The sequence below is a fragment of the Gracilinanus agilis genome, chromosome 1, assembly GCF_016433145.1.
Source record: "Gracilinanus agilis isolate LMUSP501 chromosome 1, AgileGrace, whole genome shotgun sequence".
In the NCBI taxonomy this organism is placed as follows: domain Eukaryota; kingdom Metazoa; phylum Chordata; class Mammalia; order Didelphimorphia; family Didelphidae; genus Gracilinanus; species Gracilinanus agilis.
Window position 1 is genome coordinate 102,830,692 of NC_058130.1, and position 15,803 is coordinate 102,846,494.

Sequence of the window (15,803 nt, forward strand, 5' to 3'; positions counted from 1 at the left end):
CCAGTTAGTTTCCAGGATCTATACATATCAGTCAAGGCAGTTTCTTGTTTGACAGCTTATTCCTAATTAATTGATTGTCCTAATTAAGAGACTAATTAAGTAATAAAATGAACAGTTTAAACTATAAAATGAGGTTTATTCATTATTTTATCAGTAGAATTTGAAGCAATTTTATTTTTAATATTGGCAAATCTATTGTTAATTAATTTATTTTAAAATTGTGTGTTCTTTTTAAATGTTGAGTTTCAAGTTCTATCCCAATTTTTCATCTCCTCTCCCATTTACTGAGAAGGCAAGCTATATGATATAAATTATACATTTGAAATTATAAAAAACACATTTCCATATTAGCCATATCTCAAAAAAAAGAAGAAAAATAAAGTGAGTTTGTACTTGGTGTTTATTAGTTCCTCTGTGGAGGTGGCTAGCATTTTTTAATCAGAAGTCTTGTGGGGTTATCTTGGATAATGCTATTAGTCAGAGCAGCCAAATCTTTCACATTTGATCATCATTACAATGCCATTCACAATGATCTCCCAGTTTTCACTTCACTTTGCATCAATTCCTATAGGTCTTGCTATATTTTTTTCTGATACCATCCTCCCATCTTTTCCACAGCACAATATAGTTCATTATAATCATATTCCATAACTTCTTCAGTCATTTCTCAATTGATGAACATCTTGATTTTCAATTCTTTGCCATCGAAAAAAAGAATATTGTGTAATTTTTTGCACATGTGTGTCCTTTTCCTTTTTTTTCTTTGATCTCTTTGGGGTACAGATCCACTGTATTATATTGTATTGTATTGTTGGGTCAAAAGATATACGCACTATATAGCCCTTTGGAAGTAGTTCCAAATTGTTTTCCAAGAATGATTGGACAAGTTCACAATTCCATCAGTAGTTTATTAGTGTACCTATTTTTCTCTCATCCCCTCCATCATTTGTCATTTCTGGGACATGTGAAGTGGTACCTCAGAATAGTTTTAATTTTACTTTCTCAGATCAATAGTAATTTAGAGCATTTTTTCATAGGACTATAGGTAGCTCTCATTTTTTCCTGTGAAAACTGCCTCTTTATATACTTTGACCATTTGTCAACTTAGAATGGCTTTTATTTTTATAAATTTCATTATATTCAGTTGTATACTGTCTCTCTCTCTCTCTCTATATATATATATATACATACGTATATATATGAGAAATTAGGTTATTATTAGAGAAACTTAAAAAAATTTATATTACTTTATTGTTTATGGTAGCTTTTATCAAAATATAGTTTCCCTGAGTATCCCTTTTAATTGTATCTATTTTTGTTTTGCTTTATCTGAGACCATGATTGCTATCCTTGATATTTTTACTTCAGCAGAAGCATATTAGATTCTATTCCAGTCCTTTATTTTAACTTGCTGTGTGTTTCTTTTTCAAGTGTGTGTATTGTAAATATCTTATTACTAGATTTTGTTGTCTAATCCATTCTATTGTTTTTGTCTTATGGGTGAGCTTATCCCATTCATATTCATAGTTATGATTACTATGTTTTTCCCTCCATCATGTATTCTGTTGTTTCATTTTCTTTTTTTTTGTCTTTTCCTTCCTCAAAAATCTATTTTGCTTCTAATCACTGCCTCCCATAGTCTACCCTTCCTTTTATTTCCCAACTATTTTGTCTTATCCCTTTCTCCTATTTCTTTATTAGGTAAGTTTCATTTCTATATGTAGCTGAATGTGTAAACATGTTCTTCTCTCTATTGATCCATTTCCAATGAGTGTAAATTTCAAGTATTGCCTGCTAACTGCACAACCTCATATTCCCCTCCACTGTAAAAGTTCTTCCTGATGCCAATTTGAAGCATTTTTTAAATTCTAATGGTTAAAATTCTAATGCAAAGAATTTAGTCTTTACCTTTGGAATACAAAAATATTTCCTGTTCCCAAATTGCTTTGCTAAAATATTTCTTTTTTATTGGCCAAATATGTTGTTTATTATAACAATGAGGGAATTTTCATTCAATAAAATCTAGATCATTTTCCTTATGGTATAAGGGTGACTAAATGTTTTTTCCCCCCGGGAGTTTTTCTGAAGCTCTTTTTTCTAGTGAACATCATTATTAAAAACAAACAAGCAAACACCAAGGCTGTTTTGGTTTTGAAGGTCTTATTTTATGACATATTTTGTAACATTCATATAGAACTTTTGATTTTTCACTAACTTTTAACCTTAGCATCACACTAAGGTTCACTCTGAAAGGCACTGATTGAGAACATTCATATAGTATGAGAAATATTTCATATTAAGTAATAAGAACTTCTTTGAATAGTGATACTTCTCCAAATTTCTGCACTGAACAATCACACAGTACACAATCAATCTGCATACACAGCAGAGTTGGTCTGAGATTTGAAAGCTACCCAAAGGAATGTTACATGGTTGAAGAGAAGGTTGTAGGAATAGCAGGTTATAAGGAATGGCAATAACAACTTGTAGTTCTATAATGCTCTAGGGGTTATGAAATACTTTTCTCACAAGAACCCTAAGAAAACAGTATAGAAATTAATATATCAACCTTGTAGATGAAACTGTTTAAACATTTAAAAAAATTAAACTTTTATTAGACTTGTTCATGGTTCCATACCTTAGATAGTAAAGATTAAAACTGAGGACTCATTGTTGCACGCTATATTCTTTATCCATTGAGTCACCAAATTTGAAAGTCTTAAAATAACACATTTCATTATTTTGTATCTAAGGTAAGAGAAAATCCTACTTAAAACACCATTTTAAAAACCCAACACCTGTTTTTTTTCCTATTGTAAGGAGTAAAAATCAATGTATTATTCTCATTCTAGTTTAAGAGCAATTTCCCTGTAGAGGGTGAGTTTGATTGGCTTAATTAGTACAGCTTTGCTCTCCCTTTACCTCTCCCCTTGCCAGTAAGTACACAGGTGGAGGATTGGGTTTGTATCTTACAAACTGGGGTATTTATTTGTATCTTTGGATGTCTGACTTCAGAGCAATGTCCCTGTCCATTACACGAAAGCAATAAAGTCACTGCCTGTCTTCATCTTACATTGGCCTCTGATTATTTGAATGATTAAAGGGGGTGCATCTTGCTATCTCAAGACTCCCCAAATTTCCACTCCATACACTACTAATCTTTTTTTCTTTAAAAATACTTTCTTAAAAGGAACGGTTTCCTGGGTGATGGACAAGAAAAGGAGGAATACATATGGAAGTATATGTGATATAAAAACAAAAAGTGTAAGAAAATAAAAATAAATCATTTGGAAATACTACTAAAATTCTAAAACCTAATCACAAGCTATCACTCTTTCTTCAATATTTGTTTATAATACATTTCTACTTCATTTACTCTTGGGTTGCAAATTTACTTCCAATTCTTATTTAAAATAAAAAGTCTTTTATATTATACAAACTTATGTCCCTGGTTTTTCATAGTAGAGAGCCCCTCCAGTAGTGACTTTGCTCTTCTCTTTCTGACTGAATTGTTTTATTCATCTTTTGAGCTTCACTGCAAATAGAAAAATTAAAATTAAAATGTACTACAGTCAATATCAAGTTGAAAGACTTATCAAAGTGAAGTGATTCTTAAGAACTAAGCATACTCTTAAATTCTTAGCATAGTAGTAAGAGTTTTTCTGAGATGAAAAGCTCCTATTGTCTTCACCTGCGACTTTCTCATACTCCTTACTATTTCTATGTATTTTGCAAAATATTTCTAACTTTACTAACAATAATATCATCTTCTGATAAACATCCAGTTTTCTTTTCTATATGATTGGCAGATAAACTCTGGATAGAGCACTAGACTTGGAGTACATATGATTTAGTTTAAGTTCATTCTCAGAAACTTTCTAACTGTATCATTTAAGCCTGTTCTGCTTCAATTTCTTCTTGTATAAATTGGAAATAATAATAAGTTGTGTTTCCCCAGGTTGTTAAAAAGACGAAAACAGAAAATATTTGAAAAATGCTTTACAAACCTTAAAATACTATATAAATGCTAGCTCTTATATTAATTACCTTTTCGTTTCTTTCTCTCACAAATGTGAATAAAAGATAGCAATTAACATTGCCCTCTCTTTTCCATAGTTTTGGAGACTACAATTTTCTGTGAATTTGTATTATGTGAATTTTGGGAAATTTTATAATTTAGCTCTAGTGAAAGTAACTAATTCTAATACACATATCAATAGGATATGTTTCCAGTCACGTGATATAAGTGAGACTAAACTGGCTTTTATAAATGAGCATTTACTAAATGGACATAGTAGCAAATGCTTGATACAAAACATCTTACTCAAAACTAAAGGATAAACTCTCCTACATGTACATAGAGCATTCAAAAGAAAATGAGATCAAGATTTTGGAGCAAATATGACCAATGAATAACTAGCAACCCTTGGTTGCTACTTCTTTTTTGGTAGAGGTTCCTTAAAGCATGGTAGAACTTTCCTTTGGATTACTTGTAGTCATTAACCTGTTCTTCTTCAGTATATTGAGTTTATCCTTGGCTCCAAAAGTAGACATTGTTGGCAGTCAATGCTCTTCTGAGTATATGGCTAGGATGCTGCTGAAAAAGCCAAATTCTCCAGTCCTTCAAAGTTTATAAGACAATTCTCTCCTAAAAATAAAAGAAACATAAAAACTCTTCTTTTACTCCTCCCCCAAGGGATTTCCTTCCAGAACTTGCCTGAAGGATTCCATCACTAAACAACAGAGGCACTTAAATCCTGGGTTTCTGGATAATTTGTTCTTTTATAGAAAACCCACAAAGCATCACTGAGTTACTTTAGACAGTACCAATACACTTCCTATATAGTGATATTTCATTTTATCCCATGGCTGAAAGCATTCTACTCATTCTCAACATTGTTTACTTTATTGGTAACATTTAGTTCAGAACCCTTCATTGATTGATTCAACATATATCTTCTTTCCAGGCAAAGGTATCTGGGTGAGAGATTTATTCATTTATTTAAATTAGGTGGATTGATTGATGGATTCCTTTGATCCCCATCAGTATCCACATGTGATATGCCAGTATATGAATTTAAAAACCAAAAATTCCTGAGTGAATATTATTCATGTTTATTTTACTTGTAGCAAGCTTGAGATTCTAAAAATTAACTCAGAAAAGTTAAACATTAAGTCAGAAAAAGATGTTATTAATAAACTTTAGCAAATGAACTTTTGCCCTTTGTAAGCTCATGAAAATCTGGTCTGAAGAGACATCTCTTGGGTTCTGGCAATGCTTCTAATATCTAGCTGCAGCTATGAGAAAAATGATCCCATTTCTGTGAGAAAAGGTTTGACATAAGGAACAAAGGCATAAAGTTTGAAAGGTGATCTAGATTCATTCTCTCCTTTCTTTTATCCACTAACCAATTAAGAGCCCCAAACATATAGTTGGGTGCAGAGGTTACAGATAACACCTCATATTGTCACTAATTACTACCAAAGAGTCTCTGACAAGAAAGGCAAAAATCAGAGGTATGACCTTTTCTATGAAAGGAGAAAAAGATGAGAATCCATATTTGGGTGTGCCTCCACCAACTCCTTTTGATCTGGCACAGACTTGAAGATATATGCTATCCCCCATTTCTGAGTCTCTGAATCGTTCTGTTAACTGAATATCTCTTAGTATATGTTATTTTGGATAAAGGCCTCTTCCCTTTCCTGGAACGGTCACTAATCTGCCACATAACCACTCATTTGGGGATGCATTGACCAACAAGTATTGAATTTGAAATATGCAAGAACAACTGATCATGTCTACTTTTCATTTCAAAGGCAAAAGATATAACCATGAAATAAGAGAAGCAGCCTCAATTTGCCACTTTACTAGAAAGAGATAGAATGTATAAACCCTTTTGAGAAAAGGAGTTTGGAGGAAAAAGTTAATTATCTTCTCTTATTGACATATTTTCCCACAATAATTTTGAATTCTTTAGCTAGTTGCCATTTTAAAAGCAAAGAGAGAATGGAAAAATAATAGATCTGTATTTAAGAATATGAGGTTGTTAACAGATGTAGAAAATAGGAAAAATCTGGATGACAAAGTACTGCCTAAGAGAGTAAAAAATAAGCAGGCACTAGGCAGCAGACATTTCTTAGGGCAAGTTGCCAAAGAAAAGGGGATAAAGTCAATTATAAAATTACCAGGAAATTAAATGGTCACTGTCATTCATATTAATACTGAAATATTGCCCCATTATCATAATAGCTCACAGTTTAGATGTATTTTTATTTATTTTATTGATTTTTATATCACCACCATTTCTGGACATATTTTCTTCTCTTCCTCCTCTATTTAACCAGTAATTTATTCTTATTTATATACAACCTGAATGTATAGAAAATCTTTTCTTCAGAAAAATTTCATAAGACACATAGTACAGTTTCCATTGCCCCAATTTTTACAGATGAAAAAATTGAATTAGGACAGCTTTTATAGTTATATGCCTAATGCATTATAATGTTTATTATACATCTTGCTTAAACCAATGAAAATCCCTCCCAAATTATGGATAGACTTATTGAACTGGGAGTCAGATATAAAGACCTGGATCTTTCCAGAGAAAGGGATATCAGACAGATAAGAAGATGGTTTGTAAAAAACTGTTGTAAAGTGCTCAAAGATTATTTTAAGACCAACTGCCCAAACTGGGCTAATATGTACTTTGAAGAATTGAGGAGACTAGCAGTTTATGTGGAAATTCCCCTCAATGAGAGGAACCCCAGAGAAATGACCAAAGACTTTTATTAAGGTCTAAGAGGGGAGAAAGGACTGAGGAATCAGAGAATGAAACCTTTGATTTCCCAGACACTGATCTTAAACAGCAGTTATTCCAGTCCATTCTCCCCAACATAATAGTAAACTGCATGTAACCCTGAAAGTTGGAAATACATATTATGATTGCCTCTTAGACATGGGAGCTTCTAGATTAGTTTTGATGAGTATACCTGATTCTGACTGTGATTCCATTGGTTGTCTAAATGTGGTAGGGGTGTCAGTAGCACCTCTTAAGGCCCCAAAGCTTTCTCCTTGATTGGTGTCTGTGGGACTTCTATCAGTAGAACATTCTTTCCTTCTAATGCCTATCTCCCCTATAAATTTATTAAGGTTTAGAAATCTTTTATGTAAGAGATGCTTTTTGGACATCCTTCTATATAGGCTAAGTCTTTTTCCCATTCATACACATCATTGTTAGGTGGGGATACTTCTATTGCTTACTAGATTTACAAATAAAATTACAAGAACTTCAAGAATCTGGAGCTGTTGTACAAGCAGGACCTATAGACTTTTCCCCTCATGATCTAAACCCAGGAGACAAAGTATACATGAAGAACATCCAGTGCACAGGAGCAATTCAGCCTACCTGGGAAGGTCCATTTCAAGTATTTTAACCACTCCAACAGCTATAAAAATTGGAGAAAAGAACTCTTGGATACATCGCTCACACATAAAATGAGTACCTTCCACTAGAACTGATTGATGGTATCCTGTCACATGCATTGGAGATAAAAGTCCATAGACAACTAGACACTAATTTGACTGACACATTGAATTCCTGAACTTTTTTTCATTTTTTCAATAGGATTGCTAAGTGTATAATTTTTATATACATAATTTATATATTATTATGTCTTGGTGCCATAAATGATAAGTGTTACAAATCTGATAAATCAGATGTTGGCCAACACCTGCCTCAGGGGGGATTGTATAAAAGTATAAAAATTTTAATTGTATAATTATTATGTAGTATTTGTTAGATTTAAATTGATATCTCCAGGTTCTTATTTTCCATAGAGTATAATTTTTGTAAAAAATCTAAGGTTTAGGATTGTATTATTTGTAATTGTAATGATTGAATTATTTGTAATTATAATTGTAATATCTAATTATTTGTAATATGGGGATTGTATTTCATAAAATCCAAGATTTAAAATTTTTGAAGAATTTAAGGAAAAGGAACTCACTAACTCCCCAAATTAAGAAAAAATGAACTGTTTTAAGAAGAAGCCATAAAGAAACCTATACTGCATCAGAAGATCTAGAATGAACTGTGGAAAGTATTTATCAGACTGAAGGGGGTTGAAAACATTTAATGAATGTAAACTTCTATGCAAAGGGAATTGACATCTAATTGGATTTTTGTCAATGCACCTATCTATAACTGGTTTTGCTTTCCTTTTCTTTTCTTTTGCTCTTTTCCTCATATTATTATAGTTTTCTATTAGAAAGTGTAATATTTTAGGCACTTTTAACTAGAAGATTTTTAGAGATATATGATAGTTACATTTAAATAATTCATTGGGGAGACTAGTCTCCCAAGGAATCACAGGGGGCATTGTAAAAGGGAATTCTTAATCCCTTTCTCTAATTTAACTGGGGGATTGGAGGTATTTTAACATAGATATGTGTAAAGATATACCAGCCCACAGTGAAAGGAAGTAGAAACCAGAGACAGGAAGTTAGGTAAGAAAGGGTTATAAAAAAAATAACACAAGGACTGAGAGGGACTTTTTGACCTTTTTTGGGTTGGGAGGTGGTGGTCATTGGCAATTGGTTTTGAAGAATGGTTACTGGTAGTGTGGGTTGGTGATTAGTTAGTGGTTGGGATATATATATATATGTATATATATATGTTTATATTTAATAATAAATATTTATTTGACAATAAAAATTTATACTTATTCTGCCTTGTGAGTTGCTGAGCTGAAGGGTGTTCAGCTAGACTTTAATGGCAGTTATAGGCAGATATAGGGAGTTATAGATAGTTATAGGGTAGCTAGTTGGGCAATTTCTTTCTCTCTTTCCTATATTTCCCTTCTTTTACTATATTCTCATTAAAACAAAAATTGTTAAAAGCTATTCTCCTATTTTGTCAAACTTCTAATTTAACACTTACAGAAGGAAGTAAACAATTCCTGAAATTCAATGCTATTTTTGGTTATACACAAGTGTTCTTGGTTCTGGCTATGAGCCACATTGGCTTTGTATTTCTCCCTCTTTGAGGAAATTCACTGGGCACAAATTATTCCCTTCAACCTTTGAGATATTAAGTAACAGAATTTGAAACATAAACTGTGAACAATGCTGTGATAGGGGAATAGGCACCGGAGAAATTAATAGCTATCTTGGTAGAAATACAGGAGTGCTAGAAAAATTCTGTGGGTCCTGCCTGTTAGCTCTGATGGCTGTTGTTGTCATTCACAATAACTAAGAATTAGGAATTTTCATTCTGAAAATACTGCAAATAGTGGAGAGATTCAATTTCTCTTTCAATGTAGATTCAGGTACTTGCTGAATTTGCTTTCAGGATCATCCTAGCCAGAAGACAGAGAGAATATATGCTAAATGTTACACAAAATAGACTTTACATAATTCATGTTGTGTTTTGTGGCAAACTTATGTCTAATGCTTACTTGGGGGTGAACATAATTCCATGTGAAAAAAAGAAAGAGAAATCTCATCAGAATTCCCAAATGGGGGGAAATTCATTTCAAATGGGAAATATAGAAGAACATTTTTAGTGGTAAAAATTCAGAAATCTGTGTCATGCTATGCCTTTGTGATGTGGGAGAATAGGAAAGGGAAAAAAGGCATCATTTATTTTCTTAAGTTTGGTAAAAAGTGTAAGACTTGTGAATTCAAGGAAAATATTTTTTCTATTTGTATTATAAAATTCCATATATATAATAGCTGAGAACATTAAGTAACAGGCTTATGTCTATAAAGCAGCAGGTTTGTATTGATTTATTCCACACCATCAACCACTATTATACACGTCCATACACATGCAGTGTCTCAAAACAGCTGTTACCAATTGAAAGAGAAAGAGCTGATAATCAGATCCTCATTATACTTCACTTCATATTTTCCCCTACATTCTCTTCTTCTAAGATAGAAATAATTTAATTGTTAACTAAAGGTAGAATTTCAGGTACATATTAGAAAGCATAAGGAAGTAAGATATTACTACTTGAAATCTTATGACTTTCATGTTCTAATTCTTCAATGCCTTTGTAATCACCTATCCCTGTCCTCTCCTGTTATAGAACTCTTATCTATATGCACCTTGAAGTCCTCTATAAGAAATTCAACCAATATCAAGGTAATTAATGGGAAAAATATGAAAGAAAGCTGCCTAGCTCTACCATATCTCAAATTATACTTATAATGTGATAATCATAAAACATCTGTTACTGGCTAAGAAATATAGTAGTAGATCAATGGAATAGGTTAGCATATCAGTACATTGTAGTGAATGGCTATACTAACTTGTTTTTTGATAAACCCAAAGATCCAAGATATTGGGGAAAGAAATCACAATTTGATCAAAAAAATACTGTTAGAAATTTGAATAACAATATAGCAGAAACTAGGCATAGATCAAGATCTCATATCATGCACCAAGATAAATTTAAATGAATATTTGGTCTAGAAATAAAGAGAACTTACTATAAACAAATTAGGTGAACACAGAAAAATTTGTCAGACAAATGGATAAAGGCAGAATTTGTGACCAAATAAGATATAGATAACATATTGAAGAATGTAATGGATTATGTTAATTACATTAAATTAAAAGGGTTTTGTACTAACAAAACCAAAGCAACCAAGATTATGAGGGAAACAACAAATTGGCAAAAAATATATATATATAGTAAATGTCTCAGACAATGACCACATTTCTCAAATATATAGAGAACTGAGTCAAATTTATAAGAATGCAAAAATTCCCCAATTGATAAATGATCAAAGGATATAAACAGCCAGTTCTAAGATAAGGAAATTAAGACAATCCATATTTATATGAAAAAATATTTCAAATCCAGATCAATGCAAATTTCATCAACTTACACCATATCAGATTGGTTATTATATCCAAAAAGGGAAATGATAAAACTAATAAAAGGTATGTGAGAAAATTGGGACACTAATACAATGTTGAAGGAGTTGAAAACTGATATATTCAAGAAAGCTATATGGAACCATACTCAAAGGGTCATAAAATTATGTATACACTTTAACCCAACAAAAACCACTATTTGGTCTGTATCTTAAAGAGATCAGAGAAAAGGAAAAGAATCTACCGGTCTAAAAGTATTTTAGCATATCTTTGTGTAGTGGCAAAGAATTGGAAACTGAATTTGTCCATCAATTGGACAACATTTGAACAAGTTGTGTATATACTACTGCTTCATACGAATCAATAAACAGAATAAGTTCAGAAAAAACCTGGGAAGACCTATATGACCTGATGCAAAGCAAAGTGAACAGAACTAGGAGGACAGCGTATTCAGTAATAAAATATTTTACAATAATCAACTATGAAAAGACTAAAATATTATCAGCAAAAAAGATTATAAGATAACCTTAAGGAATTCATGATAAAAAATACTATTAACAGCCAAAGAGGAACTTTTGGAATCTGATTGCAGATCAAAACATGCCATCTTTCACTTTTTTTTTTACTTTATGAGTTTTTTATTGCGTGAGAATTATGTGTCTTCTGTCATGGCATGTAGAAAATGGAAATATGTATTGCATGAGAGCACTGTTATAACCTATATTATATTATATTACGTTGGAGAGGGAGGGAAAGAACCTGAATTTCAAAATGGCAGAAAACAAATGTCAAAAATTGTTTTTACATAAAGAAAAAAATTTTTTACGTTTAAAAACTAAGAAAGAAAATGGGAAACTTAACCAGTTTATTAGAGGCCTTCTTTTAGAAAAAACTGTGGCTATAAATGTAACATATATTGCAAATAATTGATTATCCTTTGCTCTGTGACCCTGGCACTATATAACTTCTTTAGTTGTGTACCTCTTTGATATATTTTATATCATTTCTTATTTATAATTCAAAAATTCAAACAACTGTGATAAGTTAAAATATTTTTACTATCATGTTCCTCTCATTTAATTCTACATTTGCTTTTTTTGTAGACTCACAGTTTTAACTTTTGAGGAATATATGGTAGTTTTTGATTTAGAGACAATGTAGTACTATCTGATTAATGATATTTAAAAGATGAGTTTTTGTCTGAAGGAGAAATCTGGCAACTTTCCTCAAACAACCCAATCTTTGCTCTTTATAATATTCATTTCTAGGTTGAGTATATTGTCAGTTTTCAGTGTCTATATTCGATTATGTTCTATTTAGCTAACACTTGGATGTCCATGTAACATTATTCTGTAGTCTAAAAAATACATATTATCTACATTTTTTAAACCCTTACCTTCCATCTTAGAATCAATATTGTGTATTGGTTCCAAAAGGCAGAAGAGTAGCTAAGGATATATATATATATATATATATATATATATATATATATATATATATATATACAGAGAGAGAGAGAGAGAGAGCAGCAATGGGGGACAAGCCAGGGTCACAAAGTTAGGAAGTGTCTGAGGCCAGATTTGAAACTAGGACCTCATGTTTTTAGGCTGTCTTTTAATGCACTGAGCTTCCCAGCCACACTCTACATGCTTTTTATCACAAATTGTTATGTTAAAACTTTTTAATCAAAAATAGATCTCCTTTTCCCCCTTACCCTATGAATGCATAAATGTAATTATATTTAAAAGGAAATATTACACCTAACTGCTACATCTATTTAAAAGTCTGTTGTATTTTTTATATTTTAAATAAATTTGAAGAAAAATACATAATAAATATCCTATGTATACATGTGTATATTAAAAAGACCCTTTCATATAACATGATGTCAAGAAATATTTGCTAAATACATCATGGAAATTAGTAGTTGAAAGGGATTTTAGAGATTGCCAATTCAATTAAAGAACTTGGCAGGTGTTTTAAATGATCTCAGAATGTGTCAAGACATTAGGAGTTCCTACTGAACTATGGAGAAACCCTGAGTTGCAGCATAGATTCTCTCTTTATTAAAGCAAATGAATAGATATAATATTGTACAGGACCCCTTCAATAAGATATTGAGCTATCCATTATATCTTCTAAGTGGAATTTCATAAATTAAAATAAGGGAGTATCCCCTTGTCCAATCGTAGATGTTGTGTAATTTGAATCTGTTACCCTAAAAATTACAATCCCCATCAAAACTATTATTCCCAGCACCCCACTCACTTCCTGTCTTTACATACTGCTGTAGACAGGATATAAATTGGCTGGAGGTCCGTGTCTCACCCTCCTTCCTTCCTGTCTCAGCTTTGGTGGAGGGGGCTTTTTAAGCAGGTAGAAAAACTTAGTCACATGGTTCTATTTTGTCAGAGAATAAACTTTATAAAATAATACTTGAACTATTGAACATTAATTTAAATTTTACAATGTTAAACACTGACCTCAACTTACTTCAGGATGTGACATTTTTAGCTTGGGTACAAATGTTTAGAGGGGTTTACTCCTATCATATCTGATAAAAAAAGTTATTTAGAGTTTCGATTTGGCCAGCTAAGACTATGCTGCTAGGTCTCTGTTACTAGTAGTGATGCTTTATAAAGGTCTGAGGATGACTGATTTAACTTGAACCCTCCCATCGTGCTGTCTGTGGGCATTCTACCAAGGTTTTTATATGCTTAGTAAAATAAGTTCCAAGGTTGTGAGAATATCCAAGAATCATAATAGAAGATGAAATTAAAACAGAACTATAAGGTTTGCAAAATGTTTTATATACAGTCTCTCAAAACAACCGTAAGAAGTTAATATTAGAGTTCTCTTAAGGATCTGTGATTTCATTCGCATAGAGACATCCTATGGAGGAAACTTTCTACAGATGAAAATCTACAATCATTCTGACACTGAAAAGTCTTAGAGAGTTGCCTGGGGCAAGATAGTCAGGGTGTGGTAGAGGCTGTACCTAAAATCAAATCATCCTGCCATTGAGACCGATTTTTGTCCATCACACTATGTTGCTACTGTTTGCTCTATTCACATTCCTATTTTATAAATACATTTGCTGTATTCACATTCCTATTTTATAAATGAGAAAATAGGCTCAGAGTGATTAGGTGACATATTCATAACATCTTCCTTTTTAAAGTAAAATTTATAGTAGAGAAGAAGAGGGGAGAAAAGGAAGAGGCAGAAATGGTCATTGTAGAATCTAGGTAAAATCAAGAAACATTTATAATTGAACCACTAATACTTACAAGCTGCCATGTTAAATACTAGAAGGAAAATGTTGAAATAAAATAACAATTTTTTATGAAGTTTATTGTTTATTATAGGCAGGGGTGCGATGGACCCAATCTGAACTAGCTCAAAAGAGGTTATTATCAAATTTTTCCATTTGGCTATCTTCACATCAGAAGTTGACAAATAATCATTGCTTGAGTTATCATTCTGTTGATTGTGTGGGGTCGTATATGTATATAAAAAGAAGTGATAAAGGAAATTTTAATAATGCAGAATAAAAATAAATATATTGAGTGTATATCATTTATTTCCATAAAGCAAAATATTTACCAGCAGATACCCAAATAGTTTTATGACATACACATAACACAGTAAGATACAAAGTAGTTGTTATCTGAACTGAGCGCCTAGGAGATTACTACATGAGGATACAAATTGGAGTATGTTGTTCTGGGTACAAAGGACAGTATTTGAAAAAGTATGAAATCAGGAAAGGATTAGAAATATTGAAAAAATGGTTCGGTTTGAATGAAAAGTAAAATATATAAATAGAGTATAATGAAAAAAAGGTAAAAAACTGAGTTCGAGCAAGATAGTGAAGTCTTAAATGCAAGACCAGGGAATTGATATTTTACTTCAGGAGTCCATAAAAGGTTTTTGAACAAGGGAACCACATGAAACTATACATTAGGAAAATTATTTTGGCACCAGTATAAAGAATGCCAGTCAATAAACAACAACAAAGGGGAGAAAGACATGAAATGATATTTTACAGAGATAGACAGATCAGATGAAGACAGATGAGTGCATTTATAAACTATGGGAAAGTAGCCATTAGGCATGAAGAGAATAAAAAATAGAGATTAGGGATCATAGTGGGGGCAATTTAGTAAGGATGTAGGATTAAAAAGAAAATATTTTAGAACACAATTTTTTCAAATTATCTGAAGATAATAATGGGGGTTGTAAATTATTTTCTTTCCAATCATAATTGAAGTACCTTATCTTATAAAATTCTTTTACTGATCTCTCTAGCTATTAGCACTTATTTTTAAAAATACTTTTCATATGCCTTCTACTTAGGTGCTTGAAATTTTTATCTATCTCAGGGAAATGTAAGATCCTCGAACTCAGAAATTATTTCATATTTGTTTTTGCATCTAGAAAGTTTAGGTCAATGTCTTAAACAAAATAGGTGATTAATAAATGCTTGTTGATTGAATTGAACCGAACTGAATTGAATAAGGGTAAGCTCCTGTCTTGGAAGAGTGGAAGTACAGGAATTTCTTTTTTAAGGGAAAAGAGCTTTTTCTTCTTTGAAGAGCACATTTATGGAGGAGATAGATAAGAAATTTAATTATTTTGAGGTGAGAATTGGGACAACAGAGGGCGGTTATGATGCGTAGTCTCATTTCATGTTTCAGAAGATCAAATATCAAGTCCTCTATTGAAAAGAAGGAGAAAAATGGTTATGGGATATTTGTGGCAAGAAGTGAAACTTTGCAAAAGCTGCTTAATGGTGCATGGCAGACTTAATCAAGGAAAGAAAAAGAAAAATATTGCCAATCAAGAATAATGCTACATTCAATATTATATAATATTATTTGTAGCAGGCCTAGCTGGAAAACTTCTATGTCTTTCTCT